This window comes from Aquarana catesbeiana, linkage group LG07 (assembly GCF_042186555.1).
Source record: "Aquarana catesbeiana isolate 2022-GZ linkage group LG07, ASM4218655v1, whole genome shotgun sequence".
Taxonomy (NCBI): domain Eukaryota; kingdom Metazoa; phylum Chordata; class Amphibia; order Anura; family Ranidae; genus Aquarana; species Aquarana catesbeiana.
Window position 1 is genome coordinate 151,153,577 of NC_133330.1, and position 14,820 is coordinate 151,168,396.

A 14,820-nucleotide genomic window follows, 5' to 3' on the forward strand; every position below is an offset into this window, starting at 1 on the left:
ATTAATTCATCAGTGACCAGTGGCAGTACATTCATTCATCATCAGTGATCATGACCAGCAGTGACAGTACATTAATTCATCAGTGACCATGACTACCAGTGACAGTATATTAATTCATCAGTGACCATGACCAGTGGCCGCAAATTCATTCATCAGTGACCATGACCAGCAGTGGCACTAGTAAATTCATTTATCAGTGACCATGATCAGCAGTGGCACTAGTAAATTCATTCATCAGTTACCGTGACCAGTGGCAGTAAATTAATTCACCAGTGGCATTAAATTATTCATCATTTACCGAGACCAGTGGCATTAAATTAATCATTTACCGTGACCAGTGACATTAAATTATTAATCAGTTACCGTGACCAGTGACATTAAATTATTAATCAGTTACCGTGACCAATGACATTAAATTATCAATCAGTTACCATGACTAGTGATATTAAATTATTAATCAGTTACCATGACCAGTGACATTAAATTACTAATCAGTTACCGCAGTTACCGTGACCAGTGGCATTAAATTATTCATCAATTACCATGACCAGTGACATTAAATTACTAATCAGTTATCGTGACCAGTGGCATTAAATTATTCATCATTTACCGAGACCAGTGGCATTAAATTAATCATTTACCGTGACCAGTGACATTAAATTATTAATCAGTTACCGTGACCAGTGACATTAAATTATTAATCAGTTACCGTGACCAGTGATATTAAATTATTAATCAGTTACCATGACTAGTGATATTAAATTATTAATCAGTTACCGTGACCAGTGGCATTAAATTATTCATCAATTACCATGACCAGTGACATTAAATTACTAATCAGTTATCGTGACCAGTGACATTAAATTATTCATCAATTACCATGACCAGTGACATTAAATTACTAATCAGTTACCGTGACCAGTGGCATTAAATTAGCAGCAGTGGCTGTCGGGGGGGGAGAGGGTGATAAATGAGTCTGCTGTCGGGGTGGGGGGAAGGGTGATAGATGAGTCCGCTGTCGGGGGGGAGAGGGTGATAGATGAGTCCGATGTCGGGGGGGAGGGTGAGAGATGAGTCCGATGTTGGGGGGAGGGTGATAGATGAGTCCGATGTCAGGGGGAGGGTGATAGATGAGTCCGCTGGCGGGGGAGGGGAGGGTGATAGATGAGTCCGCTGGCGGGGGAGGGGAGGGTGATAGATGAGTCCGCTGACGGGGGGAGGGTGATAGATGAGTCAGCTGGTGGGGGGGAGGGTGATAGATGAGTCTGCTGGCAGGGGGGAGGGTGATAGATGAGTCCGCTGGCAGGGGGGGAGGGTGATAGATGAGTCCGCTGTCGGTGGGGAGGGTGATAGATGAGTCTGCTGGCGGGGGGTTGGTTGATTGCCGCCCCCCCCCCCCAAAAAAAAACACGAGCCGCCACTGCCAAAATGTAAAATTGTAATGATGACTATGCTATGCATCATTTCTACAATTTACTGGTGAATGTGGATTTTCTACAATAAGTCATTTTGTAAAGGCTATATCGCATGGGTCATCACAACTTACTTCAGGCATTGTGTTTCAGTGAGGAGACAGTGACACTGAGCCAGGTCCTTGCTAGTTGCCACTCTTCGGGGGTGGGATGATGATTTCTGAACCACGTCTTGTCTTCCCTTCTCTGCAGACTGCAGCTAGCTAGCCACTCCTCGAGTAAGCGCCAGTAGCCCAGCAGGTCACGTGCGAGGTGACGTTCTTGACGCCGGGCGTCCCCTCCCCTGACGTGCCACACAACCTGGCCTGCCTCTGAGACTCCTGGGAGGTGGGAGTTGTAGTTTGCTGTGCTCACACCACCAGGAACTTTAGCGCGGCCAGACTACAACTCCCACAATGCAGTGCAGGCTGGCAGCAGCATCAAGCTAACCAATCGGCGGCCGCCGCGGCCGACATCTATTAGCACTGCCGCCCACTGTGTAACCCAGGCCGCTGCGGCGCCGCCTGTCACAGGCTGGAAAAAAAATTAACAGACAGCCAGCGGCCGTTTTAAAGATAATGTAGGCGCCGGCCTGGGGGGAAATTTCCACCCTGCCCCCCGGCCCAGCCCGCCCCTGGAGGCCGCCCAAGGCTATAATGTTAGGGGGAGTGCCTGGGGGAGTGAATAACGTGATGATGCCTGTGTTTGTGTGACGCCAGCGCCGCCCGCCGAGTGCAGGAGCGGAGCCGCCCGGCGCCTGGTGTTAATGACAATGGAGACACGGAGAGAGACACTGACACTGACAGTCAGAGAAGTGTAGTGGCCTGCTGCCAATCGGCCCACCGGGAAACTCCCAGTAGTCCCGATGGCCAGCACAGGCCTGCCTGCTCCCCATTCACACCTGAGACCTTGTAACACTAACGAGTCACATGACACCGGGGAGGGAAAATGGCTAATTGGGCCCAATTTGGACATTTTCACTTAGGGGTGTACTCACTTTTGTTGCCAGCGGTTTAGACATTAATAGCTGTGTGTTGAGTTATTTTTGAGGGGACGGAAAATTTACGCTGTTATACAAGCTGTACACTCACTACTTTACATTGTAGCAAAGTGTAATTTCAGTGTTGTCACATGAATATACAGTGGGGACGGAAAGTATTCAGACCCCCTTAAATTTTTCATTCTTTGTTATATTGCAGCAATTTGCTAAAATCATTTAAGTTCATTTTTTTCCTCATTAATGTACACACAGCACCCCATATTGACAGAAAAACACAGAATTGTTGACATTTTTGCAGATTTATTAAAAAAGAAAAACTTAAATATCACATAGTCCTAAGTATTCAGACCCTTTGCTCGGTATTTAGTAGAAGCACCCTTTTGATCTAATACAGCCATGAGTCTTTTTGGGAAAGATGCAACAAGTTTTTCACACCTGGATTTGGGGATCCTCTGCCATTCCTCCTTGCAGATCCTCTCCAGTTCTGTCAGGTTGGATGGTAAATGTTGGTGGACAGCCATTTTTAGGTCTCTCCAGAGATGCTCAATTGGGTTTAAGTTAGGGCTCTGGCTGGGCCATTCAAGAACAGTCACGGAGTTTTTGTGAAGCCACTCCTTCGTTATTTTAGCTGTGTGCTTAGGGTCATCGTCTTGTTGGAAGGTAAACCTTTGGCCCAGTCTGAGGTCTTGAGCACTCTGGAGAAGGTTTTTGTCCAGGATATCCCTGTACTTGGCCGCATTCATCTTTCCCTCGATTGCAACCAGTTGTCCTGTCCCTGCAGCATGATGCTGCCATCACCATGCTTCACTATTGGGACTGTATTGGACAGGTGATGAGCAGGGCCTGGTTTTCTCCACACATACCGCTTGGAATTAAGGTTGTCCGGAGACTGGACAACAAAATCCAATCGCGTCAATTCCAACTGTGTGTGGACAATTCCGATGCACAAAGTGCCACGCATGCTCAGAATAAATCCTGAGACGGAACTGCTCGGTCTGGTAAAATAAGCGTTCAGAATGGATATAGCACTTTCTTCATGCTGCAATGTTTTAAAATGTTTAATGCAGCGCACTCTCTTCTTCTTTATAATGCTAGAAGAATAAAGTTGTTTTGCTGCTCATATTCACAAACTTCTTTCTTTATTATTTATCGTGATTTCATCAATATAATTTTTTTAATTTTTTAAAAGCCTGATCTTGTGGTGTTTTTTTTTTAAATTTTTCATTTTTTTTTTTTACTCCAGAATAGTTTTGGGTGTGTTTTGTGTGTCAAGTTACTACAACACGATTATTATCTTGTATTATTTAATCTCAAGGACATTGCTTGGTGTTGGTGTCTCTTGTTAATTTCACATTGTAGTTTTGAAATGTACCTGCCTCCTCACAAACAAACTGTCCTTTTTGAAGGAAAACACACATGGGCAAGTATAATAAATCAAACCAAAAATTTATTAAGGGGTCCTAACCAAAGAAAGAGGGAGGCAACGCTGGAGAAACAGCAGAAATTGGCGAGGCCTTTGGCCCCCAGGGCACACATCAATTATTTTACTGCAAAATTGGTGGCCTGAGGAGTCCATATCTGAGTACAATCTGGTCCAGAAGTCCAAGAGATCATGAACAGCAGCAGATGACATATCTGTCCCCAGGCTGTGGTCATACAAGAGCCTGCATCTTTTGTCAGACCAGACTGAACCCATGGCCTTCACTCTCTTGTCTTCCTTCCACGCTGTGTCTGTGGTGGCGGAGTTGTGGCAGGAGGAGGAGGATGGTCTAACTCACTCAGGTGGGTATTGGGTGTGATTTCGCCGCTCAACCCCTTATTTAATATTTTATAAATGATTTCCTCACACATGAGGCATTGGCCCTCCTGCCTGTCCTGCAGTTTTGTGGCAGCCATGGAGGCAAAGGCCTCTTCACGAGTGGGGGTGGTTCTGAGGGACGCAGAAGCCTCCTGAATCAGCCTGAGTGCTGAATCCTCCACGTTACTCCCCTTCCTGGGTCTTTTGTTTGGAAGGAGGAGGGGAGGGACCTGGGATTCTGTGAGGCTCCTACTGGGCCCGGCCTCCTCCTGGCTGCCACTAACCCCGGCCTCCTCCTGGCTGCCACTAACCCCGGCCTCCTCCTGGCTGCCACTAACCCCCGCCCCCTCCTGGCTGCCACATTCCACAGCCTTCTCCTGTGTGCCACATTCCACAGCCTCCTCCTGGCTGAGGTCTTCCTGTGTATGAAAAAAGGACATAGTTTTAGTTTTTTCTTCATCAATCACACACAATTTACATCTCATGACTGCTGCAAATTGAATGTTAACAAATATAACAGACTATCATTCTAAACCCAGCATTTTTCATTCTTGTCCCAATTATTTTTGACCACTACTGTCTATTGATATGTAAAACACTTTATTAAATCAGCAATTAGTGATCAATAATAACATCTAGTAAACATTTATTTATTGACAAGAAATCTGTAGAACAATGCTATGCCTGGCTCAAGCTGGGCTCCTCCACTTCTTCCTGGCTGGAAGTCCCAGGTTGGACATCGGAAGCCTCAGCTGGGGTGGAAGATAGGGTGGAAGGAAGAGTGGAAGGAAGGGTTGAGAGGGATTCCCTGACTTCAGTCTGGTCTGACAGAAATCTCAGTCTCTCATAGTACCACACCCTGGGGACATAAATGTCATCTGCTGCAGCTCCAGATCTCTGGGAATCCGGGACCTTCTTGCGCTCCCTAAGATAAGTGCTCCTCAGGCCACCAATTTTGGCTTTTAAATAGGGGATGGTTGCTGTGGAGACCACCGGCTTCACCCACTCCAGCAGTTTCTCCAGCACTGCCTGCCTCTTTTGTTTATGATTATATTGCGGGTGTTGGACCTGCCATAGACAGGGCAGCTCCCTGTACTTGTCTATGAACAGGGGGAGGAAGTGTCAAATGTCAGGCTAAACTCTCCTAATCTTGTCCCAATATAGGCCTCAATCTCTAAGCAGTATAGGCCCAAGTTTAAATGTTACCTTCGTTGTCACGATCAGCGCTTCTGATACTCCTTCCCCTGCTCACAGATCATACGTACTATGCGTGTTACGCTTTATATACACTGCGCATGTGTGAAACTCCATCCGCCCCTGACATTCTTTCTAGTCTATTCCTGCCCCTTCTCGTTCGGCGCAGTGGGGAAGAGCGCATGGCGGAGACACAGCAGGTGCGCGCTAATTACAGCAACGAGGAGGAGGAGGAAAGCCCGGAGCCAGAAACTTCACGATCCCGGAGGAGACGATTTAAGGCCTCAAATATGTCCTTTGTAGAGATGGTGGAGATGGTCGACATACTGAAGAGGGCCGACTATGATGGGAAGTATGGAACTTACCCCAACCCCAATGTCAGAAAGGCCAAGATCATGACTAAAGTTGTGAAGAGTCTGCACCGTAATTTTGGGGTACGTCGATCCAAGGATCAACTGAGGAAGCGGTGGTCGGACCTCAAATTAAGGGAGCATGATCAGTATAGAAGGATCAGGAGAGTGCTGCAAAAAAGTAAGTAGTTGTGCTGTGTTCCTATTCTTTATTTTTATTACGTTTGTGCTGCTCCATGTGCTTTTCTTTACTGTTGTACAGTTTAAAATGGCAACTTTCATGTTCATGGACATATTATTCGTTTGTAGGAAACATTGTTTGTTCGGCCAATAAAACACCATGTTTTGTCCAGCTGCATTTCAATACATTTTTTCTGGCCTACTTCTCTTAAAAAAATTTGGTATCTAGATGGGTTTGTAACTAGAATGAAATGCAAACTAGGTTCTGTGTAAGGAGAGGACAATCAGTAGCTGGTTACACATCTGGACGCTGGAGCACTAGTGTGGGACACAAGAACACCCTTTTTATTAGGGGGCCCACACAGGTGCTCCAGTGTATACTATAGGGGTGTCTCCATCTGTGAAGCTTGTACAAAACAGGTAAGTATTCAAGCTTGACAAAGGAAAACAATATTTCTTCATCTTGGAACTCTGCCAAAAGAGACATTTGTACCCCACTTCCAAGCAATGTTTCATATTCCTATTTCTGCCATAAAATATCTGTGTGCAAAGTATACCTATATTTTTTTTTTTACATAGGGGAGAAAAGACTTGGAGGACACCACTCATCAGAGGAGACAACAGACCCCCCACCTCAGGAAGAAGGAGAAATCCCCCAAAGCCAAGCAGAGGAGGAGGAGGGAGACGTGGTGGAAATTGTCACCACAGCAGGTGAGTGTCTGCAACCACAGGCTCAGGTAAGAGATGGATGCTAGCATATTTATAATACATGGTGTGTTTTTTTTCTATATTTTTAGGTAATCGTGATGTTGTGGATGAAGGTAATTTCACCAGTGAAAGTGCCCAGATTCTGATCGGGGAGATCATGGGGTGTAATAGGGACTTGGAAAACATCAAGCAAAACATCAATGATGTTCAAAACAAAATGAAGAACATCATTGATGTTTTAGGGAGAGTTTAAAACCCCTTGAAATCCCTTACTTCTTTCTGCTTTATTTTTCTGAAAATTGTTTGTACATTTTTTGACATATTCTAGAAAAGCCAAATTTTGAAGATGCACAACGTGTGTCAACATGTGCTATCTGCCATCACGGGAGATCAATGTACGTGTTTTGGGGCTGCAACCCCTTCCTCAATAATAAAGTAGCTGAGAGGAAGGGGTTGCACCCACAAAACACGTCCATTGATCCCCTATGATGGCAGCTAGCACATGTTGACATCTGGCAATTTGTGTGCATCTTCAAAATGTGGCTTTTCCAGGGGTGACTTCACCCCATCTGAACACAATATTAAACACAGTTTATAAATACTCATGTCTAATACTGCCTTCAATTTCTACAAAAGTTGAACTTTGTAAGTTCCAGATTTATGTATTTCTTGTTGGTTTTAAACATGCCTGTTTTACCTTAAAAGGACATTTTTACTTTTAATGTCACCTAAAAAATTGTTATACAACAAACATGTTGGTTTGTTTTAAAAACCTTTTATAAATGCACATGTGATTGTGCTTTGATTAAAAAGATTGAGAATCAACAAGGTGTGGCTTCTTCTTTCAATGCTCAAAAGCACTTTTGGTTTGTAAAGTTGGTGTTTTCTGTGGCAATGGGGGTTATTTACTAAAGGCAAATCCACTTTGCACTACAAGTGCACTTGAGACTGCATAGAAACTGCACTTATAGTGCAAAGTGTCTTTGCCTTTAGTAAATAACACCCAACAGTGCTTTTTAATTTTACACAATCACGCCATTTTCAGACTCCCCAAATTTCAGTCAGGGTCAGCTAAAAGAAAGACAAGCAGTAAATCTAAACAAATATTTGTTCAGTTTAAATTTTTTTTTTATTTAAAAAATGTCTCAGACATTGTCTGGCATATTGATGGCCCCCTACCCGCAAAGTATTCCATGCATCTTAGACGGACCTCGCAAGCACTCTGGGGAATCAAGCCAGGACGGCCAGCTTCAAGCGCCGTCAGGGTTGGTTCATTGAGATTAATTCTGGCTTCAGGCCCAACTGAGCCAGCATAGTTCACAGAATTTCTCCTTAAAAAGTTGTGGAGAACACAGTAAGCCAGGATCATGTCATTGAGTTTATATTCCGCCATGTGTATCGGTGTAAGAAATAGGCGGAACCGGCTGGCCATTATTCCAAATTTGTTCTCCACCACTCTTCTGGCTCTGGCCAGCTGGTAATTAAAAACCCTCTGGTCCGGGGTGAGGGTCCTCATAGGGAATGGCCACATAAGATGGTCCCCCAGCGCAAATGCTTCATCCGCAACGAAGACGAATGGGAGTCCTTCTGCATTGTCTTCTGGAGGTGGAAAGCCCAAGCTGCCATTCTGGAGATGCCTGTAGAACTCCGTGTGGGCGATGACTCCACCATCTGACATCCGGCCATTCTTCCCAACATCCACATACAGGAACTCGTAAGTAGCCGACACCACTGCCAACAATACACAATACTATTGAACCCCTTGTAGTTGTAATAGTATAACCCCAAGTTGGGTGGTGGGACGATGTGGATGTGTTTCCAATCAATTGCCCCTCCGCAGTTAGGAAAGTCCCACCGCTGGGCAAAGTGGGAGGCCACAGTCTGCCATTCCTGTGGGTTGGAAGGAAACTGTGAAGTCAAACAAGAAAAAAAAAATAATTTTGCACATAAACATGGAAAGCAGATTAGACACAAGCATTCTTGGCCAACATCAGTATAACATTTATTTTAGGGTGTTTTTAAAGACAAAGGTATAAGGTCCACCTATCAGATCCCCCCCCCCCCCATGGGCCATTTTATAAATTTTAAGGGGGGGAGATGTTTTGGCCAGGTAACCCTCTCCACTTCATTGAGAGATGAATGCCTAAATAATGTGTATTACTTTGGCCAGCCCCTCCTTACTTACACTATTGGCAGCCCACTGGACAGGTAAGAAGTGTCATAATACAAGGATATAAATACACACTGTACACATTTTAGCACATTTTTATATTCTGCTACTATCTATCAAGATAATAATAGGATACAAAAACTTTAAACAGTACCATTTGAAAGTATTCAGGCAGGCCCTTGCACTACATGCTTTGGGGAATTCATCCATAAATATGACCACAAAAGAGGTGGGTATAGTGTGTATGGGTTTGGCAAAGTCAGCAGATAGAGGATTGAGGATAGATAGAGGATTGGTATCAGCTGAGTTAGCAGTTGGGGGGAGTGTTCCAAATGATTTTGGAACCCCCCAAAAAAAGCCTCTGGCACTCTGCCTGAATTTAAAGCACAAATCACAATTTGACACATTTTAGGGGGTATTTAGGGTAAAGCACTACTATGGAGCTGACAAAATACATTGTTAAGTGACTACACGAGGTGAATATAGGCACAGGAGAGCACGCTGGGGAGGTAAGTAAAGGCAAATATATATGAAGGACAAAAAAAAAAATAACATAAAAATCCAGCATGCATGAGGACAAAGGGGACATTCACAGCATATTACAATCATGGTGATTATCGAATGAGGAAAGAAATACAATACATTAGCAAACATTCTATACATTAAAATGTTATGTTAAAGGATAAATCTTACCTTAATATACTCCTTCTGCAGGACCTGGATGATGGCAGAACAGGTCTCCAGGATAATGATCCCCAGAGCCTGGGGGGAGATGCCTGTCGAGAACTTGAGGTCCTGCAGGCTTCTCCCCATCGCCAAGTACTGCAGGGTGGCGTCTAGCCTCTGCTCCGCAGTGATGGCTTGCCTCATGCAGGTATCCTGCCTGCTGATATAGGGGGTCAGCAAAGCCAACAAACGGTGAAATAAAGGGTCCGTCATCCTGAGAAAGTTCCTGAAATCGTCAGGATTATTCTCACGGAGCAAAGGCATGTGACAGAACTGGTCACGCTGGAGCAACCAATTCTTGGTCCATGAACTCCTCCTCGCCCTGTTCATGGACTGGGCTTGTGTCAAAGTAAGGACCCCAACACCAAGCCCCCGCACAGCACGAACTCTATGATGAGTACGTACATGCAACATGGCTAGAAAACGGTCGGCTGGTTAGAACGAAGTAACAGAACGCACTGAAGAACAGCAAGACCTGTGAAAAGCGACCTGAAAATCAGTAACGAACTAACAAGAACACAATGACAAAGTCAATGGTAACTCGCTGCACGCACTGAAGAACAGATACAAACCCACAAGCACAAACTGAACACCAGAAAAACAAACTGAAAACCACGAGTCTGAAAAAGCGTGAATCGTCTCTCACCAAACTTTTACTAACACGAGATTAGCAAAAGCAGCCCAAAGGGTGCCATGCTTGGTACTGAACTGTCCTTTTATAGTCTTGTCGTACGTGGTGTACGTCACCGCGTTCTTGGCGTTTAGAAAATTCAACAACTTTGTGCGACCGTGTGTATGCAAAACAAGTTTGAACCAACATCCGTCTGAAAAAATCCATGGATTTTGTTCGGAACGTCCGATCAATGTCCGACCGTGTGTACGGGGCATAAGCGCTGTAATTGCAGCAAAGGGTGGTTCTACAAAGTAATGACTCGAGGCTGAATACAAATGCATGCCTAACTTTTCACATATTTATTTGTAAAAAAAATTAAAAACAATTTTTCATTTTCCTTCCACTTCACAATTACGTGTCACTTTGTGTTGGCCTATCACATAAAATCACAATAAAATACATTTACATTTTTGGTTGTAATATGACAAAATGTGGAAAATTTCAAGGGGTGTGAATACTTTTTCAAGGCACTGTAATAGGCAAGAATTAATGATTAAGAAACTGCATACTCAGTAAGTGATTAAATCAGCTGCTAAAGTTCTTTAAATTGTAGTGTTTTTAATATCACTTTAAAGGAGGTGCTTTAGGGTAGATGACATTTTACAAGTTAGTTGGCAGCTTTAGTATCAAGAGCCCAATGCTGAAAACAGTGATGGCTTCCTTGTGTACAAATGTCCTGCCCAATGTGATATGTCCATATCCCCATATCTTATTTATTGTAGTTTAATACAGAAAAATACAATGCTGAGTAAAAGATTTTTTGAATATTTCTATTCTAAGGTGTTCTTTTCTGCTTTTTCAGCGGGGAAAGTAAATATCCTAGGAACCCGCAGCATCACAGGGACATTGGAGAAATGGGGAAATGAGATCTTCAATGAAGGCAAAGATATTCTTATGTACCAACCCCACATCCTACTTCCAGATTACACTGGGTATAAACTTTATTCCAAATGATCACTATATGAAAAACAAAATATACAACATGTAATAGAAAAGCCGATCCAAATGCATCAATGAGAAACTGATTCAATGCCAACATGTTCAACTATATGAAATACAGTCAACACATTTTATTTGTTTTCACTGACAAGTGATAGGAGACATTTATAACTGTGCATTGAAGCAGTGTATGGTACACATGTTTTACTACACATTGCTACAGTGCATCTTAAGGCACAAGTATTTCTGCCTTAATGCATCCCATTGCAAATATACAGAAAAAAAAGAAGCTGCACTATGGTGTACCACAACACACAAATAGTGCACTGTTCTGCCAAAAATATTGCAGATGTGTTTTTCATGTGTTGTGTTGGGTTGTGTTGTGGTGCATTAAGAGCCTATTCAAACTAAATATGCTGCCACAATGTGCAAATGGGTCGGAAGCATGTACTTAAGGAATTTATGAAAAAACACCATTAGAAGGCTCAAACAAAATGGCACATTAGGCAACCTGTCCCCACTTCTAGTACTGTAACCACAGCAAACAAAATGTCACACTCCAGTAATGTCACTTCCTTTTAAAAATCTTATTCAGCCACAACCGTCTTTATGATTAGGACTGTTGCGGTGAAACACTTTCAGAGAAGGGCAGTTCTCAGGCAGGGACAAGCTGTATGCTGGTTGTGACCTAATAAATTTTTTACAAAGAAGTGACATCAGTGGTTTGAGGCTTTCTGTCTGCAGTAGCTATGAAAAAACATTTACTGTCCTGCATTCCTTTAAAAAATCATATGGATTAAACTAGCTAAATCAGCCTTAAATTACAGTCCCCTGTTGCACAGCATAACTCTGGGAGCAGAAAGAACAGCACAAAGTTGATCAGGCTCTGCTGCATTTACATGTGCTGACAGGAAGCATGCTCACAAGAGGTGGGAGGTGAGTGAGCAGAACCAATGACTTACAAGTTTGTTGCTGATCATTGTACAGACAGCAGGCTGGAGACGGAGAGGTGACACTACTGCATCCCTAATCCTGTGGCATAAAAAGTGATATTGCACTTTTTTCTGTGCCATCTGGCTCAGATATATGAACCACAAAAGTTTTTGAACAAAGTAGTAATCTGAGTCATGTGCCACTTTTTTTATATACAGTATCTCACAAAAGTGAGTACACCACTCACATTTTTGTAAATATTTTATTATATCTTTTCATGTGACAACACTGAAGAAATGACACCTTGCTTCAACGTAAAGTAGTGAGTGTACAGCTTGTTAACAGTGTAAATTTGCTGTCCCCTCAAAAATAACTCAACACACAGCTATTAATGTTTAAACTGCTGGCAACAAAAGTGAGTACACCCCTAAGTGAAAATGTCCAAATTGGGCCCAAAGTAGATCCGCAGTTCCGGCAGCACTCATGCAGCCCCAGACCATGACACTCCCACCATCATCATGCTTGACTGTAGGCAAGGCACACTTTTCTTTGTACTCCTCACCTGGTTGCTGCCACACACGCTTGACACCATCTGAACCAAATAAGTTTATCTTGGTCTCATCAGTTACAGTTCCCCACAAACATTTACTGTACAAAGTAAGGTCTGTTGGCATGGACCATAGGGTGAGTACATGGATTAAAAACTAGCTACAAGGACGAGTTCAGAGGGTGGTTGTCAGGTCACCTGTATCCAGGTGACAGATGCACCCCGTTGGGGTCAGGAGTGCACCGCTATGATAGTGGACCCTAAGGCTGACTGCTGCAGATGGAACTCGGGGTGGTTCAGGAAGGCAGGTCCCCTGGAGCACCAACACGGATCCCACAGTGAGTTATAGCATAGATTCCCCAGGGCGCGGAGTCTAAGAGCCAGTTGGTGTTCACAAGAGCCTCTAGTGGTGAGGATGGACTGGGCTGCAACTGGCTCTAGGTCACAGCCCCCGGGGTCTCCCAGCTCACTCTCACGGTAGGCTACAGGAGGATGGAGAGGAAACAGCAGCCCAGGACAGCAAGGAATAGTAAGGAGGTAGCCAAATGTCGGGGCGACTAGCAGACAAGGATAACAGAGAACACGCCAAAAGTCAGGGTCACAGGCAAACAGGGATAGTCGAGAATGCGCCAAAGGTCAGGGTCACAAGCAGACAGGAATAGTCGGGAACACGCCAAGATCGGTAACCGAGACAGAGACAAACTTAGAGCACATGGCAAACAGGAAGCCAAACACACAATATTGCACGGCAAGGCAGGCTTGGAGAATACGGTGTTAAATAGTGGTTCCTGTTGAGGCTAGGGTGGAGCCACACAGAGGGAAGATTACTTGAGCATGCAGGTGTGAGAGTACAAGCCTCAAGGCTGATACACAGACCAGGTAAGAGACAGACAGGTCATGAATGTATTACTGCAAGGCCATGACAGTGGTGATAAATGGGGAGTACTCGGAATGGTCAGGGGTAGAAAGTGGGGTCCCCCAGGGTTCTGTGCTGGGACCAATCCTATTTAAATTTGTTCATAAACGACCTGGAGGATGGGGTAAACAGTTCAATCTCTGTATTTGCAGACGATACTAAGCTAAGCAGGGCAATAACTTCTCCGCAGGATTTGGAAACCTTGCAAGAAGATCTGAACAAATTAATGGGGTGGGCAACTACATGGCAAATGAGGTTTAATGTGGGAAAAAATGTAAAATAATGCATTTGGGTGGCAAAAATATGAATGCAATCTACTCACAGGGGGAGAACCTCTGGGGGAATCAAAGATGGAAAAGAACCTGGGGGTGCTAATAGATGATAGGCTCAGCAATGGCATGCAATGCCAAGCTGCTGCTAACAAAGCAAACAGAATATTGGCATGCATTAAAAAGGGGATTAACTCAAGAGATAAAGTGATAATTCTCCCATTCTACAAGACTCTGGTCTGGCCTCACCTGGAGTATGCGGTGTGGTTCTGGGCACCAGGAAGGATGTACTGGAAATAGAGCGAGTACAGAGAAGGGCAGCAAAGCTAATAAAGGGTCTGGATGATATTAGATATGAGGAAAGGTTGCGAGCATTGAACTTATTCTCTCTGGAGAAGAGACGCTTGAGAGGGGATATGATTTCAATTTACAAATACCATACTGGTGACCCCACAATAGGGATAAACCTTTTCCACGGAAGGGAGTTTAATAAGACACGTGGCCACTGATTAATATTAGAAGAAAAGAGGTTTAATCTTAAACTGCGTAGAGGGTTCTTTACTGTAAGAGCTGCAAGGATGTGGAATTCCCTTCCACAGGCAGTGGTTTCAGCGGGAAGCAACGATAGTTTCAAAAAACTATTAGATAAGCAACAGATTACAAAACCAATCTTGTTTTTGGCTGGCAGAAAAAGATTGGCTTACCAGTACCACCCAAAGGGGAGTCCCCTGAAATGGACGTTACTAACCCTGTTCCACGCACTATAGAGAGGAAGTTAGTCTACAAACCCAATGTTAGAGAAAGGCCCACTGGATCTCGTCATACTCCGTAGGACCCCAAAAACCATACTGGACCGCAGGGTTCTAGAAATGGGTCATACCAACCACCTCTTGCCCCACATCGAGATTACCATCCCCCACTAGAGGTAGAGGTAACTCAAATAAAAACTATGGTATCAGTCAGCCT